This window comes from Periophthalmus magnuspinnatus, chromosome 17 (assembly GCF_009829125.3).
Source record: "Periophthalmus magnuspinnatus isolate fPerMag1 chromosome 17, fPerMag1.2.pri, whole genome shotgun sequence".
NCBI classification, from domain to species: Eukaryota; Metazoa; Chordata; class Actinopteri; order Gobiiformes; family Gobiidae; genus Periophthalmus; species Periophthalmus magnuspinnatus.
The window spans coordinates 26119672-26125671 of NC_047142.1; positions in this window are offsets into that span (position 1 = coordinate 26119672).

Here is a 6000-nt window from a genome sequence, read left to right on the forward strand (position 1 = left end):
TTAAGAAGGGGGACTGGAGGGTGTGTTCCAATTACGGGGGAATCACACTCCTCAGCCTTCCCGGTAAGGTCTATTCCAGGGTACTGGAGAGGAGAATCTGACCAATAGTTGAACCTCGGATTCAGGAGGAGCAGTGTGGTTTTCATCCCGGTTGTGGAACACTGGACCAGCTCTGTACTCTCCATTGGTTCCTCGAGGGTTCATGGGAGTTTACCCAACCAGTCCACCATGTGTTTTGTGGATCTGGAGAAGACATTCAGCTGTGTCCCTCGCGCTGTCCTATGGGGGTGCTCCAAGAGTACACCCATAGTTTGCAGCTGAGTGTGACGCAGCTGGGATGAAAACCAGCTCCTCCAAATCCGAAGCTATGGTTCTTGACCAAGGTGACTTGCCTTCTTCGGGTGGATGGTGAGTCCTTATCTCAAGTGGAGGAGTTCAAGTGTCTTAGGGTTTTGTTCACAAGTCAGGGAAGGATGGAGCCTGAGATTGACAGGTGGATCAGTACAGCATCTGCAGTGATGCGCTCGCTGTATCAGACTGTCATGGTAAAGAAGGAGCTGAGTTGAAAGGTGAAGCTCTCGATTTACCGGTCAATCTACGTTCATGCCCTCACCTATGGTCATGAGCTCTGGGTAATGACTGAAAGGACAATATCACAGATGCAAGTGACCAAAATGAGTTTCCTCTGCAGGGTGGCTGGGCGCTCGATCTTGGAGTAGAGCCACTGCTCCTCCATGTGGAGTGGAGCAGCTGAGACTCGGGCATCTGATCAGGATGCCTCCTGGACGCCTCCCTAGGGAGGTGTTTTGGGTATGTCCCACTGGGAGGAGGCCCTGGGGAAGGACATGCTTGAGGGAATGTCTCTTGGTTGGCCTGGGAACACCTTGGGGTCCCACCAGAGGAGCTGGAGGACAGCTGAACAGATAAAATGCAAACAAAGCATTTTTGAAGCTCAGAGAAGATGACTTTGGGTTGATGGATTAATGAAACATGCGTGGATGAAAAATATACCTCCAGGTATTTTTTTGATGAAGAAACAATAGTATGACATGAGTAAAAACTCAAAAAAATGAATTTTGCATAATATCTGTTCTGTAAAGGAGACATATTGTGCTTGTCTGCTCTGTAGTTATTAGGGATGGGCTGATATGGATTATTACTTTTATGAAATTATTATTGTTTGAGCCAATGCCGATATCCGATGTTTAGCTTGTTGCTGTGACTAATAATCAATATTGGCCAATACTTATATTTAGCTTTCAAATCCATTGGGAGGCCCACAAATGTATCTTAAATTGAATTAAAGGTCACAAATCAAATTCACTTTTGTAAAAATGTATTTATCTGGGATATAAAATAATGTGTTACATGTTTGTGTAGCATACAACCAGAAAATGCTCTTCTATTTCCACTTTGACTCATTAGTCTGTTCAAAAAGGCTAAACAGTGGGGAAATGCAAAAAATATTGATTTCGATACAGGTATAAGTATCAATAGAATGCCCGGCTAGCTCAGTCGGTAGAGCATGAGACTCTTAATCTCAGAGTTGTGGGTTCAAGCCCCATGCATCTTTTTCATCCCCACTGTCTTCCCTGGGTAGAGCTGACCACAGCATTCTCCATCTTGAGCCTGTGTACCAGCCCATTGTGCACAGACAGCCTGTGGTGTCCCGTGTGGTGAAGAAGTGGACTGCTGAGAGTGAGGATTCTCTGAGAGACTTCTTTGACACCACAGTGTGGACAGAGCTCTGTGACCCACATGGAGAGGACATCAATGCAATGACTGATTGCATCACGGCCTACATAAACTTATGTTTTGAAAACATCGTTCCATCCCAGATGGTACGGTATTTTCTGAACAACAAGCCGTGAATTAACCCTGACATAAAAGCTCTGCTGAAGGAGAAGAAGAGAGTTTTTAGGTCAGGGACCAAGGAGGAGCTGAAGGCTGTACAGAAGAAGCTGAGGAGGAAAATCAGGACAAGCCAAGCCAGCCATAAGAGAAGGATGGAGCAACGGCTACAGGAGAATAACATCCAGGGGGTGTGGAGAAGTCTAAAGAGTATCTCAGGCTTCAAAGCACCTCCTGCCCAGACGGAGGGGGACCTGCTGTGGGTGAACAACCTCAATTCTCACTTCCTGAGATTTGATCAATCACCCACCCCTCCCCTCACCCAGCTGCCTGCTCTCCCCTCCCCGGCTGGACAATGGGGAACTCCTGCACCTCTTCACACCTCTTCCTCTGCTCTTCAGTCCACCAATACACATGGACTCACCCATCCCCCCAGCCTGCCACTGTCATTTTCTACAGCCCAGGTGAGACTGGAGCTCAAGAAAATCAGACCCAGGAAGGCAGCAGGACCAGTCGGCATCAGCTCCAGGCTCCTTAAGTCCTGTGCAGATGAACTGTGCAGAGTTATGGAGCATGTCTTCAACATGAGCCTAAAGCTGAGGGTGGTACCACAACTCTGGAAGACCTCCTGTGTGGTACCGGTGCCCAAGACGCCACAGGCCAAGGAGCTCAGCAGCTTCAGGCCGGTGGCTCTAACATCTCACCTGATGAAGACACTGGAGAGACTGGTCCTTGGCCACCTCCGCTCCATCGTGAGCTCAGCGATGGACCCGCTGCAGTTTGCGTACCGGCCTGGCATCGGAGTGGAGGACGCCGTCATCTACCTGCTGCACCGCTCACTGTCTCACCTGGAGAACCCGGGTAGCACTGTGAGGATTCTCTTTTTTGACTTTCAACACCATCCAGCCACTGTTCCTGAGGGACAAGCTGGAGACCGCCGGGGTGGACTGTGACCTGGCAGACTGGATCCTGGACTATCTCACAAACCGGCCCCAGTTTGTGAGAGCCAAGAACTGCGTGTCTGATCTCATGACCTGTAGTGTGGGGGCGCCCCAGGGCACTGTCCTCGCGCCCTTTCTTTTCACCCTTTACACTGCAGACTTCAGACACAACACGGACAGCTGCGTCCTGCAGAAGTTCTCTGATGACTCTGCCATCATTGGCCTCATCAAGGATGATGACGATGTGGAGTACAGAGGACTAACACAGGACTTTGTGGACTGGTGTCAGCAGAACCACCTCATCATCAATGCAGAGAAGACCAAGGAGATGGTGGTGGACCTCCGCAGATGCCACTCTACTGCCCCCTCAGTGAACATCCACAGAAGGGACATTGAGAGAGTGGACTCATACAAGTACCTGGGTGTTCATCTGAACAACAAACTGGACTGAACTCACAACACAGATGCACTGTACAGGAAGGGCCAGAGCAGGCTCTATCTCCTGAGGAAACTCACGTCTTTTGGAGTGAGAGGGCCACTCCTGAAGACCTTCTATGACTCTGTGGTGGCATCAGCCATCCTGTATGGTGTGGTCTGCTGGAACAGCAGCATCACAGAGAGGGAGAGGAAGAAGCTGGACAAGGTCATCAAGAAGTCCAGCTCAGTCCTGGACTGCACTGAGTCCAGAGGACAGTTCCTCTGGACTCAGTGCAGGAGGTGGGGGACAGGAGGGTCCTGGCTAAGGTCATTTCTTTGTTGGGCCATGAGTCTCACCCCCTGCAGGACGCTCTGTCGACCCTGGAGAGCAGCTTCAGTGACAGACTGATTCACCCTCGCTGTGTGAAGGAGAGGTTTCGCAGGTCTTTCCTTCCTGCTACTGTCAGACTGTACAATGAACACTGTTAACACTGAACATGTTTTTAAAGGGTGCAAACGAGTGGGTGAGAGAGTTGCAGATTGGGTGATTATTTGTGTTTTGATTTGTGTGATTTTAATGTCTTTCTTATTCTGTAAAGCACTTTGAATTACCTTGTGTACGAATTGTGCTATACAAATAAACTTACCTTGCCTTGAACATGTGTCATTCAACCACACCTATGTGCAATACTCAAGTCACAGACTTGTTTACGGAGATGTTATATCAGAGTCTATTTTTAGTTTATTTTTAAGTCTATTATTTTAATTATTTTAAGCTATTTATCTAGTATCTTGTTTTAATGCATGTACCATTTTCCTTCTGTTCTTTAACTGTGTGGTGCAATACTTGAATTTCCCCACTGTGGGACTAATAAAGGCATATCTTATCTTATCTTAATAGCAATATGCCACTCATCCTTAGTTAGAATGTATGACACACGTGGATCATCATGTTTTAATCTGGACATTTGAAATCACAATATTGATCTGATCAGTGAAAACAGAGGTTAATCAGAGCAATGACGTCTTAAGTACAAGAGAATAAAGATGACTCAAACATGAGAAGTAAACAACTAAAACATGATTCAAAGCTCTAAAAAGTTCATTTTGCATAGTAGGTCTGTTTTAAGGTTTGGTGAGATTTTAAAACCTCAGATAAATGTGTACACTTTTACTGGTCACGGTTCTATGTGTAATTTCTCTTGTCATGTAACTTTTAGTTTTTGGAGCCCCTGTGAGGCCACAGAGGAAAGCCCGCCCACACGCTCTGGATGAGGTCATGTTCATTACATCTTAATGTTTCTATATAAGGACATGAACCTGGTTATCAGATGTGCTGCGCTGTGCATTGTGTGGCATTCTGAGTTTACTGCCTCCAGACTCACACAATCCACTAAGGCAAGGTGGAGGAAGTATCTAGCCCAGCAATTCAAAGAGAGGATCAACTGATTAAAAGGGGAGTCAAACTGTTAACCTTATGGCCATAGAATGGCTGCTGAAATACCTAAGGCACTAATACTCAGACCCCTGGAACTACAAATCTCTCTTCTCCCCCATAGCACCCACTAATGCTGCAGCTATTACTGTACTAACAAGGAAACTGATCAAAGGGAACTAATCAATTATTGAAATAAATGTCAACTAACTGAGTAATTGAATAATTGGTAACTGGTCTATGGCTCCAAAACATGTCATGAGGTGAGACTCATACACTACAGGAAACTACAGGAAAATGACAATGTGTTTTTGTGCTTTTGATTAACACACAGTTATGTCTAAGTAACTGCCACAGGACGTCCTCACAAGTTTTTTAAGTTAAAAATAATTAAATGTCACAGCTAGGTAGTAGGGACTACCACCTCCACTAGCAGCATGCTTTTATTCCTACTTTAATAATGTTTTTATTGAAGTAACAGTAAAAATACTTTTTACTCGAGTAAAAGTTGTGGTTACTGTCCCACTGTGAGTAAGTGTACAAGCAACTTACGAGCAACAAAAGCATTATGTCAATATGAAATCATATAAACATCTTGCTCCTTCAGATATAATGTTGTTTTTTTTCTAAATTTTGGGTCTGTCCTTTAAAAATACCAGAATGTTTTTGCATTTTTAATGATTAATGTGCTTCCATTTACATTAACTTAAAGTTATAAATCAGATCAGTTACTCTTGAAGTTACTTTTGCTTGAGTAGCACTTTTCCCAAATACCTTTTTCACTCTTACTTGAAACATTTCTTGGACAACTACTTTGCACTAAACTTAAGTAATATTATTTGGAAGTAATGTTACTCTTACTTAAGTAAATTTTTTGGCTACTCATTTCTGCTATTTGATATTCCTAGATTAATCGATTTGCAAAATAATCATTAGTTGCAGAACTACTGTAGTGTAATACAAATATGAGTTCAAATATTGGTACTACTGGCTACTATTACAAATGAATTAATTAAGACATCACTACTACAGTTATGATCAAGATTTATCCATTTAAAATTATTGTTACTATTAGCTTACTGAACAGCTTCCTCATATACTAGAAAAAACAACAAAAAACTTTTCTGTACAGCCTGTGTCCCTCCTCCTGTGGACGTCTCACATGTCTCTCATTGGTCTATTCCCTGATAGAATGAGCAGGAACCCCACTGACTCACTCACTGTTTATGAGAGAGGTCCACTGCAGCCCTGCTTAGCCCACAGCCCACAGCCCTCAGCAATGCCCCTCCTGTGGATCCTCTGGGCTCTGTGCCTCTGTGGATATGTGCAGAGCTCCTCTCTCCCCGCAGCCCAGGT